Consider the following 14981-nt stretch of genomic DNA (forward strand, 5'->3'; position numbering starts at 1 on the left):
TAGGGGTTGATTTAATACTTAGCATCAGCGATTTTACTCCCTGATTTCTGGGGAGAGGGATTTCATCCTCCATGAATTTTATTATTTGTAGTTCTAATGTCCTTCATTGGCAAATTTATAATGTGACAAACCCTGGATCTTATTTCATTTTAAAATTTTACTTGTCTATGAAATCCCAACGTGTGGGAACCACAGACCCAAGTGACATTATAGCATTATAAGATGACTTTGTTAATCTCTGCTTTGATCCATCATTAGGAAATTTATATAGTGTAAACTCTCAATGGCAAGCTTATTCCTCTTCTGTCCAAGATTTTAGGGAACTCCTCACTGAAATCAGAACTCATAACTAAGAGCAAATACCAAGGAGATAATGACTGTTTCTGGTACAGGCTAGGAAAATGCCAAATACAAGAGAAAGTCCTTCAGAACTATGTGTGCAGTAAAGACAAGAAGGCAGAAATTACAAATGTCCTGCTTGTAAGACAGGAGGGAAGAAACTTGCCTTGAGTGAAATTCTATTATTGGCAGTTCCTTTAGCAAACCATGAAAAGTAGAGTTTACTATCTCTAATTCATAGATTAATAACTTGAACGTTACCATGATTAAGCCAGCATGCTCAAGATTAAGGAACAAGTAAGTGGTAAACTCAGCATGACTGAGGCAAGGACTTTTATTCCAGACTTGAGCAATAGCTAACATTTCTACTCCTCTTTCTCCTCCTCCTCCTTCATTTTCTTGACAAAAATAATAACCTCTAAGGTATAAAGGGCTTAGAAATCTATTCTAAGTAAGTTGAAGCCACGTTAGAGAAGAATCTAGGAAGACATTATCCAATTTCTTTACACAAACTCAAATCTTCAAGTGAAATCCATTCAGGGGTATTAAGGCAACATGTGGCATGCAGAATCTCTCTCATCTGCCTTGGAGAAGCCATGGATGATGAAAGAAGTTTCTATATGAAAGAGATTTCTTACAGAAAAGATCAAATATCTATATATTTTCAAGGAGAGAAGAAGATTCGTTACAGCAATTAAAGGAATTCCTGGAAAAATGTATAGGTTTGATCATTAAACAGAAGGTTGGTGAAAGCTTATGAAAACAATGATCTTTCATGTACCAGTTAGTTTGTAGGCAACAGAAAGTTGGAGACCCACCTTATACCCCCCCCCCCCAAAAAAAAGCCTGGTCTGTGCTCCACAGTTAAAAAGAGCAAACAACCATAATTTCATCCTGGTGTAAACTACTCAAAATTCAAAATTTCAGGAGAGAAGCTCTGATTGGCCAAACTTAGTCACATGCCTGTCCCTTTCCCCTGTAAAGGCAGATACAGAAATTATCTGCACCTCTAGGCAATCATGGTCTGAGGCAGGAAGCTAGGTTTGCCTGTCTGCCAAGGCTACAGACATAGAGGGTTATAGTTCATTCTCTAAAAGGAAATCAGTGTGCTTTTTGGAAAGAAAACAGGATTCCAAACTGCAAAAAAAATTGGCAATTGTCCTCTACAATTGAAAAACAGATTGGATTCATGACTTGCTTGCCTCTTTCATTTTTTAAAAGTTTTTATTTTTATTGCTATTTTTATTTTTTTTTGACAATCATTTAATTTATTTTTAAAATATCTTTAGTGGAGTATAATTGCTTTACAATGTTGTGTTAATTTCTGCTGCACAACAAAGTGAATCAGCTATATGTATACATATATTCCCATATCCCCTCCCCTTGAGCCTCCCTCCCACCCTCCCTATCCCACCACTCTAGGTCATCACAAAGGAACGAGTTGATTTCCCTGTGTTATGCAGCATCTTCCCACTAGCCATCAATTTTACATTTGGTAGTGTATATAAGTCAGTGTTACTCTCTCACTTCGTCCCACCTTCCCCTTCCCCACCATGTCCTCAAGTCTGTTCTCTATGTCTGCATCTTTATTCCAGTCCTGTTTTTAGACAAGTAGATATTATGTAGGTGATTTATTCATCAAGGTCCTTGTGAGAGTGTCATGGAATCCTTGAAACAAGAGAGAAAAATGGAACCTGGTGGATGTTGTGTTCAGAGCCAACATTGAATTGAACCTCAACAAAGACTGAGCTCTTGACAGAGAGTGTTGTACTCTTTTCTAGTTCAACATGATAATGAAGCATTTGAGTGGGGGAAAAAATAGTTAAGGCTCTTTTAGTTGCAAGTGACAGAAATTCAACCAGAAAATTTCAGGAGTGGGACTATAAGCACAGCTTGGATTATGAAACTTGACTGATGTGATAAAAATACTGTTTTTTTTTTTTTCTCACAATCTCTTGGGTCTGCTTCCTTTCTGTTGACTTCATTTTATATAAACTTCTTGATGTTAAAGATGACTCACATGACTCCATTCTTACATCCTATCAGGTTAGCAACTTCAGAGAAGAGTAATTCCCAGCAGTAGCCCTGAGATGACTCAGCCTGACTTCATTATACATCTAATCTTGAATCAATAACAGTGGCCAGGATGGAGTATTCTGATGAGCCACCTCAAAATCACATACCCACCTATTGAGCCAGGGCATTGGGTCCGCTCTACTCAAACCACCTGGATAAAGAATACAGAAGAGTGGTTCTAAAAAACAAAAAAAGAAAAAAATGAAAAGAAAGAGATTTTGTTATAAAAAAAAGAGGGGGAATTCTGAACAGACCAAATAATGAACATCTTTTAAAACACAAACATCTTTTAAAACACAAAATTGAAATAGAATAAAATGGAGATTCAAAAGATCTCAATAAGTTAGTGGAGTAGGCTTAAACTAACAAAGTTTAATTTAATTAGAATAGATGGAAAATACAATGTTGGCACCAAAATCTCAGTTACATAAGTAAGGATTGGGTAATTTGCTTCACTGATAAACCATGCAAATTTTAGTTGTCTACACATTCAATTATTTCTTAGTTCAGTTACTTAAAAATCTAATACAATTCTAGGCTGCTTTATAAAAGCTAAACTGCCCCAGTGATTTTGATCCCACTGTATCATGCACTGCTTTGGTCATTTCTGGGTATCTATGTTCAGTTTTGGACATTGACAATGACAAACTACACAATCAGAGGAAGATGTCCAGTGGGACAGATAATTTATTGCCAAAGACATTACTCACATAATCAATTCCAAAGTCAAGTAGAAACAACATTTTCTCCATAATTCATATCCCATTTTTTATTACACATTACAATAAGTTGACCATGTCACATCTAGAGCATTATATACATTGTCCAATGATGTATCTAGTTTCTTCTCAGACACTTGGTATAAGAAAAAGCAAAGTATGCCTTGGCTAAGTATTGCCCAGGGGCAAAACAAGTCTTTAAATACATACTTTAGTAAGCACACACATCAAGTAGAGACTCCTTTTGGCCTTGACACAGAAGAAATGTCTTTTAAACACAGACTCACATGTTATATGTATGTGAATGGGTGTGATTATGAACACATATACAAATATATCAAATACAAACAGAAATACAAACAAATGCATACACTTGTGCATTTGTTTGTCAGAACTATTAGGAAAGTATTTCCGCATAAGCATAACTAGCACAAAAGCACTGGGACTGTTCTAAACCATGGGGAAGGACTGTGTTATCTTAGATGTTCTCTTTCTGAACCTTCCTTTAGTGACACATTAACCTCTGTACTGTCGACCACAGCACAAACCAGTTTCCCTCACTTCCTGTTATCTTGCTCCCACTTTAGAGTGAGGCTCAGAGGATGTCTGAGGGAAGGCTCTGTTTTGGTAGAAAGGCAACTGGCAAACAGGAAAAGCAACCAGCCTGCTGGTTACAGGTCAATAGGACAGCAGAGGAGTTCCTTAGACTGCCCATTGGCTGGTCAGCTTTTCTTGATATCAGAAAGTCCTAGGGCAACTTAAATTTATTTTTAAAGGCAATGAAAAGTGTTTCTGGTTTGCTACAAAACAAAAAAAAGATCCTGGTTGTATCAGGTAATAGCTGTAGAAATGCTTATGGTCAACAGGGATCTTCTGGTTGTGGAGACCTGATGAGACTGGTGTGTTAGAACACACTTTGGGAACCATAAAGCTCTACAGAAATAAACTGTGATTGTTACCCAAGCGAATTTCTAGACAATGTCCATATACTATGTCCTTTTTAAAGTGCCTAAGCAGTTGAATTTTTATTTCAACCACTTTGGTTGAATCTAAAACATATTGCTTATTTTTTTGTCTCTTTAAATAAAATATATTGAGTGAAACAGAACCTTTCTTAAATAATCCAATGTGATCATTATGAACATTAAGTTTTGAAAAATAGACCAGTATAAAATAATTACCATTTGTTGAAAGTTTATTGTTAAGCACTACTCAAAACTAGAGGGTTCAGACCGTAAAACACCATGCAAAATCAGTGTTATGTCAATTTACCTATTATACATATATTTAGACTGAGGTCTAGAAAGTTTAAGTGACTTGCATGAAGTTAACAACAGTAAATGGTATACATAGAACTAGAATCCAGGTGTACAAAAATGCAAAATCCATAATTAAAGACACCAGTGTGTAGCTCACAGCATTGCTCTCAAGACAGTGCTGGTAAGTTTTTAACAACCAGTTCTTCAGAAATAAAAGTACACACACACATTTATTATAAATTTTACTGATATAAAGGATATGCAGCACAAAAGTTAAAATAATTAAAATATACAATAATCTTAATTACAAATTCCATATAGCCAATTGACCATCACAGAATACTTTTGCTCATTTTGGCCAGACTCTTATATCCTAGCCAACTATAAACTTTTAGAGGAAAACATAGCAGAAAATCTTTGTGGCCTGGAACAAAGTGGGCAGTTAGGCAAAGAATTTGTAGACATGAGACCAAAAGCACAATTCATGAAAGAAAAAAAAAAATGAACTGGACTTTATAAAAAAAATTATTTCAAGAGACACCATTACAAAAATGAAAAGATAAGCCATGGGCTGGGAAAATATGTGCAAATCATATATTCCAGAATATAGAAAGAACTCTCAAAACTCAATAGCAGTAAAACAAATATTGCATTAAAAATAGACAAAAAACTTAGACACTTCACCTACAAGGATATAGGGATGGCAAATAACCACGTGAAAAAAGATGTTCAACATGATTAGCCATTAGGGTAATGAAAATTAAAGCTATAATGAGATACTACTACATACCCTACGTACTTGTTAGAATGGCCAAAATTTAAAAAAATACTGATAATATCAGGTGCTGACAAAGATGAAGAGCAACTGAAAATCTCATATTAATGCATTGCTGGTGGGACTGCAAGATGGTATGGAAGATCTAGAAAATAGTTTGGTATTTTCTTATATAATTAAACATACACTTGTTTCATGACTCAGCAATCCTATTCTTCAGTACTTACCCTAGAGAGATGAAAAGTTATATTCACGTAAAATCTGTGTGTGAATATTTATACTGGCTTTATTCATAATTGCCCCAAAATGTAATCAACTCAAATAGCCTTCAGCAAATGAATGGATAAACAAAGTGTGGCACATCCTTATGATAGAATACTACTCAGTAATAAAAAGGAACAAGCTAGTGTATGTGTAACAACATGGATGTATCTCAAAAGCATTCTTCTGAGTGAAAGAAACCAGTCTCAAAACATCACATATTTTTCTATTTATATAAAATTATCAAAAAAGAGAAAACTTTGGAGTGGGAAGAATAAATCAGTGGCTGCCAGAAATTAGGGGTAGGTGGAGAGTATGACTACGATGGGATGGCATGACAATTTGGGGGGGATGATGGAATTTTTCTGAATCCTGGTTGTAGTGGTTATATTAATCTGTATATGTGTTACAATTCATAGAACTGTACACCTAAAGGAAAAAAAGTCTGTTTTAGTGAATATTAATTTTTTTAAATAATTTAAATTTTAGAAATTAAAATTAATTAAATTAAATTAAAAGTCAATTCATAATAATATTAAAATCTGACCTGCTGGGCCATACAGATCTACAGCTGCCTAAGTGTTCTAAGCCTTGAAATTCCACCATGCCCTTACTCATAAAATAGAGAAGTAATAAAATATTTATTTCAAAACAACAATTTGAGGCTCTCAGATATAGGAAGAAAAATCAGTAAAATGTGAAAATTTATCACAACTTGTTTTGTTGCTCTCTGGTTTGGAGGACTGAAGGAGAAGAATTAGCCATGAAATTGATCTCAGGAAAATGTATGAACTTGGTTTTTTGGATCGGGGATCAAGAGCTGTAGTTACCTGTAGGACTCTGCTTGTCCTAATTATCTCTGGCCTGTGTAGCACCTTTATAGGGTTAGTGTATCAGTCAGGGTCTAACTAAGGATCAGAAACCACTTGAGTGTTTAAAACAGAAAGAATAAAATGCAAGAAATCAGTTAAGCAAGTGATGGACTCTGAAAATCCAAACAAGGTACAGCAAGGCAAGCCAGAAATTAACATTTGGAAACTTCTACCACCTCTAGGCTGGAAGGACAGAGGGAAGAGGTAGTTTTACTGGCACCCAAAAACTGGGATCATATGGTGGAAGATAGGACTACAGCAGATTATGTAGAAAGAACTGGGCCCACCAGGGAAATGCAGCCCTTGGCAGGGATTCTGCCCAAGACAGAGAAGGAGAGGGAGAAGTCTCCTGGTTTCTTTCTCTCTCCCTCTAACCTGCCAGTAATGGCTCTCATTGCCCAAACTCATCTAGAAGACAGCTGCTGGGGATACTGAAAAAATCAGCTTGATAGGATCAATCCCTTCCTTCCAAGATAAAGAGCCAATCAATGGGAAGGTAAAGAATGGATTTGTGGGAAAACAGGCCTAGGACCAGGCCAGTCAGCCTGAGACTGACCACAAATTAAAGAGGTTATTTGGCCTGATTTTTGTACTCTTCCTCTCTATAATGGAGGATTTATAATCAGGTTGGGAAGCCCTCTGTCTGTCAATGGCAGCCGTGAGAGGGACATATACAGTTTGGGAGAGCTTTGCAACAGTGCCTTCAAGTTCTCAGCCCTTCCTTATGGGTGACTTCAAGGAAAAGGCCCTCTAAGCTGTCTGTAATCCTCCTGTATTCCACCACATAAGTCATTCTACTCTCACAACATTTGCCCATTGTATTCCAAGTCACAGTTTAGTTTATTCCTTTCCTGTACCACTTGCTTTTATGCATATTATGAAGCCGTATACTTTTGGTACCTAATGGTCCCCCACAGGTTTCTTGTTATAGGGTATCTGTTCCTTTTCTCAGTGTGGACAGCAGAATCTAGAGTCCCTTGGTCCTCTCACCAACTCTTCTATCATTTTCCCCAGTGATCTTTGATGCCTCTCCTGTTACTGCATAACTTTATTTAAAAATATGAAAACAGTTACTGTGGAATTCTGAACTTTCCTCCATGACCCCCTTCCTCCAAAAACTCCTGATGGAAATTCCTGTGGGAGGATAGTGTGCTAATCACACATACTATAACAGAAGAAGGGCTTTCTGGCTGGATCAGTCGTGGTTTAGTCATGAGCACAGAAGCTATTCAATGTACTCTAGTAGAAGGAATTTAACATAGGGAACTAGTTGCAATGGTGTTGGAAGAATCGAAAAACCAATCCAAGGCCAGTGAGGCAACAGCTTGAAACTGTTACCACTAGTAGGACCAGAAGGATAAAGGGAAGTATTAGTATTATTGGAGCCCAAGAATCAGAGCCAGGAGCAGAGGCTTCATGGTAGGAGCAGAGACCAAGGAGGAGACACAGCCACTCCCAGAGACCCTGGCCAAAGCTGAGAGAAAAGGGAAGAAACAACCTGACTTCCAGTTACCCCTGATCTTCAATCTCCCCAGTGCCTTTTATTGACTAAACCAAGCCAGAAGCCAATTGGCAAGAGAGTCCAGGAAATGAAGTTTACAGAGAAAGGACAGGGAGAGGATCTAAGAGCAAACAAGCAAATGACCCAGTTTACTAGTTATAATATTCATTCTTAAGCTTTCACTTTCTGCTGTCTGCCCGCAACTCTTCTGAAGAGTTGCCTCTTTCTGCTAGTGATTTAAAAGACATCCAGATACAGAATGTCACAGGACTAGGTCTAGAGAATTGATCTGGTTTTTCATCCACGTTAAGTCACTATTTAACAATCTGTTGTAAACTTTACCTTCCAACACTTACCCCTGGCCTGCCACTCCCCACCCAAATATAACTAAGTACTCTGGTCATAATATGTGGGAGGGTGCCTTGGTGCAAATGTTGACTGTTAACAGAGCATCCATACAATTGATAGCAAAGATTGTGTAAGTTATTGGTATATCTTTCACTTTCAATCACTGACTGGTCCACTGGGTACTTCCATAGCTGTAGACCCCTCTTTCCTCCCACTTTTCTCCTCCAGGACCCCTTTATCTTTTCCATTATTCACCTTCATGGGGTCTTTTATAGTTCCCCATACTCTAAGCCATGTATGAAGAGAAGATATGGCTATGTAAGTGATTTATATTTACTGTGAAATCTTATTAAATGTTTATGAATTATTAACATCTTTGCAAGAGCCTTAATACATACTTGTCTGTATCTCTCACTTCCTTCAATATGGTGTAACTTTCCCAGATTGATTTTTTTCTGAACCAGAAGAGATTATTAAATCATGCTTGTTTTACTTCTGTTTGTTGTCTTTTTAGTGTTCTGTTTCCTCTACTGGATTGTGAGTTTCTCTAAGGATTCCCACTTCCTCATTACAGAACACTGCATTTGGTGGGCTATAGACAAATGAGCTCTTTCGGAGATCATGACTCTATTGACATATGAGAGGAGAGGGCAGGAGTGGCAGAAGTTAGTGCTGATAATAAAGGTACCCCCCACTCCCCGGACCAGCAGGTGCTACCTGGCACCACCCCTACTTCCTACTTTGGCTAAGAAAAGAAACCTGAAAGTACAGGGAACAGCTCTTACATTGCCTTCCTGGCCCATGACCTCTCTTTTAAGAAGCACCAGAACCATCAACATGTTTCCATCTCTATTGCTTCCACTCTTGTCCAAGTCACTCAGACACCTACAATGGCCTCCTCTTGGTGGTCACACTGTAGATTAGTTTTGCATTTTTACGTAAATGGAATCCTAAAGTACAAACAATGTTTGTCTCTGGAATCTTTTGCTTAACATTTTGCTTGTGGAATTCATGTAGTTATGTTCAGTCACAGTTCATTCATTCTCTTTGCTGAATATTGCTCCATTGCTTTGGCTTGTTTGAATGGATTTCCATTTCTTGCAATCAAGCAAGCCATGACTAAGGAAGATAATGAAGCATGAAACTGTCCTTCCCAGAGAAACCACAGGCATGGAATAAGAAGTCCCTGAGGAGGCCTTCCCTGTCCTTCTCTCGTCAAGCTGGGACATTCCTTTCATATCCAGTGAACTTCAGAGCAACACTGAGTTTTGCTGAGTAGATTCAGAGCTCCATATGGCAACTGTCTCAGATCCTGGCACCAGGCCAAAAGATGACACTTCTTCTCTCCTTTTATATTTCTTTACCATATGATTGCTCAAATCTGAAAATCTTATGCTTTGCAATCTTCTATCAGCCCAATGCCACATGGTATTAACGCTTTGTATGCTGCAGTGTTGAGCTGCAAAATTATTTTCTTGCAGTACTCCAAAGTACTGAAGCCATAAATTTGATAGAAAGGCAATATTATTTTACCATGTATTTTCATGTAATAGCAACAAACCATTTATTGCATCTTTGCCAGTGTTTCCAGGCTTGTGGCCACTTTGTAGAATCAAGATGACTTTTCTGTTTTTTCCTAATTAGTTGAGAAATTTGAGCTGAGATAAGGGACCAGGTGAAGCCAGTATGACTTGGGCAAGATTCCTCCCATTAAGCATGGGCTTTCTGATGTATAATTTTGCTTGGTAAGAGTAGAATAGTGTGGGAGGTGCATACTTTTATTATGTAACTACATCCTGTTTTCCCCATTGGTAATAACGTCTCAAAGAGCACAAGGGAATTCAGGAAGGGAACATTTCATAATTTCAATAAAAAAGACACTAAGTAAATTATTCTTCAGAATAAATCTGAGAGATGTGTCTACATTACCAAAGCCAGTAGAAACTGAGGCATGATAATGCTACTACATGTTTTTCTTAATATTCTATAGAACAGTAGTTTTAAAGGTTTGCTTGTTAATTTGCCAGCTTAATCTCCTTTGTCCCATTGCAGCTCTTCTCATGGAATGCCTTGTAATCCTACTGACTCTTGCATAGCCACAAGGACAATTACTAACCTTAGTTAATGGAGCATGTGAGGTTGTTCACCCTGAGAAAGTCAACTAAAGAAAATGCCTGCAGGAGAATATAGTGTACTATCAAGCCCTTGGGCCAAATAAAATGGATGTTATTCCATGTCTTCAAAAGTATCCAAACTGGCAAAATGAACTCACAGCCAGAATCCCCTGCCTTTCCCTCTTGGGAAAATCACATGTAAAGAAAAGACAGGAAAAAGTTAAAGGTCATTTGTCTTTTGGGGAGTAAGAAACCTACTCAGAGGTCAAGGCACATTCAAACTGGTTGATCCCATCAAGATTGACTCTTCCCTGTGGAAGTTTTTTCCTTTCTTTCTAACTGCCTTTGTCTGTTCCACTTCCCCCTCCCTTTCTCCCCTCTCTTTATCTTTGCCTCTGCCTGGAATACACATACAGGTTTTGTGGAGCTGAAGCTTATATAATGTTTTTATTCAGGGGCCAAGGGAGAAAAAGAAATGATCATAAAAATAGCTATAAAGTAGATATTTATTTAAAACAAATACTAAAGCACCATAAATTACACATTCTAGAAAGCTGAAAATGTCTCGAACATCATACAATCACAAAAAGCGATGCAATGTTTTTTAATTAAATGCATTACACTTTTCTCCCCTCACATTTGGCTACATTCCCTTTATTATCTCTTCATATGGCAATGGATTTGGTAATATTTTTTCATATAGAGATCAGAAGGATAATTTAGTCTTTAGGCTGGCATTGTTGATCAAAATTTCATCTTTATTATTGTTGAAATGCATGTAACATGCCACTTCATGCATAGGTACACCCATTCTTTCTAGTACTGCCACCAGGTTGTGCCCTAAAAACAGAGATTCTGATAAATTCTATTTCAGTTGTTTCCTATCAAAAAAGAAGAAAAAAATTATATAGGTGCACTTATCATTGTATATGCTGGAAAATTGGGTGTATTCTGATAGGAGTGAACTTGCATTTTGACAAGTTCTCAATGAGAATGGAATCCTCCATTTATAACTTCACCAGTCCGCATAGGGCTCCCTATAAAGCCCTACTTCTCTTCCAGCACCCATAAAGCTCCTGTGTCAGGTACCTACACCACAGGACTCATTTGCACTATGACATGACCTGCACAGCCTGGGTCTTACATCTTCTTGACATGACACTAGACCAGCTTACATAGTGGGCTGTGAGAAAGTTTCAGGAGGCCATTCCTACACTGCGGTGGAAAACAATAATGTATGTGCATCATTAAAGTGATTGTGAACCACTTAACTGTTTCCCACTAAATTAAAACTAAATAGAGCCTCAATTCAACTTTCCCTCATGTAGATCCCCAAACCCCCCCCCACACTCAATATCACCCAATGTAAAGGAAGTGTGAAAAAAAAAAAAAAAGGAAGTGTGATGGAGAAAAAATCAGAACAAAAAGAGACAGAAGTCTTAATTGATTATGAGTAATATATTTTTTTGGAAAAATTTGCAAAATCAAAAGACCATATGAACTGTTCTTGAGATCTGTCCCAGGGCTTAGAAGGGTGTGAGGACCTTGACACATAAACTTCCTGGTAAACCTTCCACTATTAATGATGCTAGTGCTAGGTTATGTGTTCTGTCTGCTGCTTTTCCAATCCTAGGAGTGTGAGACTTCCAGTCACTAAGGAGGTCCCAGCTCTCGGGTAGGATTGTGCCATGTGTCCTGGAGCCCCGATGCTGCCAGGGCAGCTAGGTCTGATCACATACACAGATGAGAATTGGTCCTGGGCTTTCCAGATAGCAGAAGTCTCACTGATGGCCACTGAGGTGGGGTTTTGGGAATTTGGTTTTTTCAGCCCATGGATGAAGCCTGAGACATAGGTCCCAGTGTTTGAAGATTAGAGATCCACTTAAACTGACTAATAAAAAGGCTTGCACTGTGCATTTAGCTCCTCAAAGTCTTTTCTTTTCTTTACTCATTTGATTGTCTCGCTAAAAGATAGAACTGAAAGCTTGGATCCTGGATTTTTATTCTGAACTACCTGTCATAGCTGTGTGTCCTTGAACGACTCCTTAGTACTTCTGAGCCTCAGTTTCATCACCTATAAAGAAAGTGAGTGAACTTGATAGTCTCTTGGTTCCCGTCCCTCAACTGACATCTGAATTTTCTAGGTCTTTCTATTATGCCAATTTCATGTGTGATATTGCAATCTGTGAGGTTATGTTTTAACCACTAAGTTATTTCCATTGAATTTTAATAAACAAAAGCTATTAAGCACGTATTATGAACCTGGTACTACACTGAGTGCTTGATATGTATAATTTCATAAATTCCCTAACAACAGCTATCTTTGGGAAAGTGTATTGATCACGTCTCAGTTACTGTGATAAGGTCTTCCTACAAAGCCAATATCATGCCACGGACATAAAATGTCACATAACTGAAAAAAGTATATAATTAAATCCTTACAACAATCTTAAGAGATGAGTGATATTATTGTCTTCCTTATTTTAGAGAAGAGGAAACTGAGATACAGGAAGTTTAAGTGATGATGTGTCAAAGTCAGACAGCTAGTAAGTGCCACCATCATTGCCTCAGATTACGTCCCAGATGAGAACAATTAAATGATTTACCTGAGATTATGCAGCTCCTAGGTGGCAGAGGTAGAAACAGAATTCCATTGTCTCTAGATAATGGTGATGTAAGAAAATATCACCAACTTGAAGTCATTTCTGTTTGCCAAACAGCGTTGGCAATTATTATTCCAAGAGAAAAATTTTTATCCTTGCTTTTGGATTTATATGTTGTTAAAGGGGGAGGACAAGATTATCAAGATTATGTAAAGAGCTAGGAAACAAAAACTTGATTTTTTTGGAGTAATCACATAATTTTTGAATCTGGTTTTATTTGGCAATGTTTAAAAGAATTCTTAAGCAAAATATCTGGATAAAACTGCTCTCCTGGTATCAAATATGGAAGAAATGGTGAGAGGCTGCTCCCTGCATGACAGGCATCTCCTGCTTGCTTAAGTAGGATTTATTGCAGTGCTCCACCAGGTGGTGCTCTAGTGAAGACATGGGTTTCTAAAGCTCTCCAGTCCCAAGGCTTTAACTTGGAAGAATTTTGAGTAGGTTAATTGGTTACTCCTGAGAAAGAGCCTGCCCATTCAAAGGCATATGGTTGCCCATCTTGCCAATAGGACCCAGCCTGCAGGCAGAGGAAAGTGTGTGAATAGGAATCCTAAGACAAAGGACAATGGTCTCAGAAAAAATAAACCCCAAAACCTCTTCTAAGGAAGTGTTAGGACAGTGGTCTTTGGTAAATCCTGAGGGACCAGATTCAGATTTGGAGCTTGTGTTTCTGCCACTAGATTGTGACGCCTTTAGAGAATCACATGTTTCTTTGGACCGCAGTGTCCTCATCTATAAAACGTGTGTGTGTTGGGGGTAGGGGGTAAGAGTGCATCAGGGTTCTTCAATACGGGGTCATGGGCCCAGCTGATGGAGTCTGTGACCCAACCTCCTGAAGTCTTGTGAAAAATTGTACATGCATTTTTCTGTTGCTTTCAGCAGATTCTAATCAGAGGCAGTGAGTCCCCAAATGTAAGCAACATGTGGGTTAGGTAATTTCTAAGGTTTCTTTAGCTTCAATATTCCCTAGTTTTTCTGGAAAGGAACCTATGGCTGTCAAGTTAATTGGATTAAGCTCCTGGCCAAGTTCCAGCTGCATCCTTTCTTAAGCACTGTCTAATGGTTTTGCTGGGGTAGTCACACCTAGATTCAAGGAGTCCTGCGACACCCTCTCTGGCAGATCAGGTGGCACATCATGTGACTGACATGGTTCATTAGTGTGCAGTGGCCAACACAGATCAGAGGAACTACGAAAGTAACACTCCAGATCCCACAGGAGTTTAGCAGTAGAAGCACGTGCTAATTAACATCCTTTGGAAGAACAGGATATGCATTTTTTGGGAGTGGGTAAGAATTTCTGGTTAGACAAGCTCCAAATTCTTTGGCCTACTTAGAAACCAGTGCCAATTCCATCATCAAGGATAGGATTTTGTTTCCTGATGACGCCTGTTCAGTTGAGAAGGAAGGCCCAGCAAGGAGGTGGACTATTATTTTCAGAGACATTGTCATGCAAATAAGGGCTCCTTCCAAACCCAGCTGTAACCAAGGGAGTGTCACTGTCCCACCTTTCTGGCTCAGAAAAAAGTATCTCCTAAGTCTTTTTTATAGGAGTAGCTTTGGTAGCTGAGTAATGTAATTATATAGATTACCAACAGAAACTAAGATTTCAACCTGTCTTAGATATACACTATTTGTGAAGGGCAGGGCTTGGAGAAGAAGGGCAGGAATATTGGTTGGGAATACAGCTAATGGAGAACCCCGTTACTGAACAGAGGACACTGTCCATGCATTGCATCCACAGGAGAGCTTAGAAGTATGATGATGATGGAAATCAAGATTAGTTCCTGAGGAGAGAACCTGGGAGGTAGAACAATTCCTCCAAAATATCAGAGTGTTCTCCAGAATGTGAGTTGTGTATAGGAAAAGAGGTCCTTCCTTGTGCTTTGGAAGATTGGTCTGGTTACCTTTCAGAATGATCTGACCAGCCTAGGCCAATGGCTCTCAGCCCTGGCTGCACATTGAAATCAACTTTTGAAAACTTACTGTTGCTTTGGGCCCATCCAAGATCAATAAATCGGAAACTCTGAGGGTGGGGCCTGGGCATTTCTATTTTT

The sequence above is a fragment of the Orcinus orca genome, chromosome 16 (genome assembly GCF_937001465.1).
Source record: "Orcinus orca chromosome 16, mOrcOrc1.1, whole genome shotgun sequence".
In the NCBI taxonomy this organism is placed as follows: Eukaryota; Metazoa; Chordata; class Mammalia; order Artiodactyla; family Delphinidae; genus Orcinus; species Orcinus orca.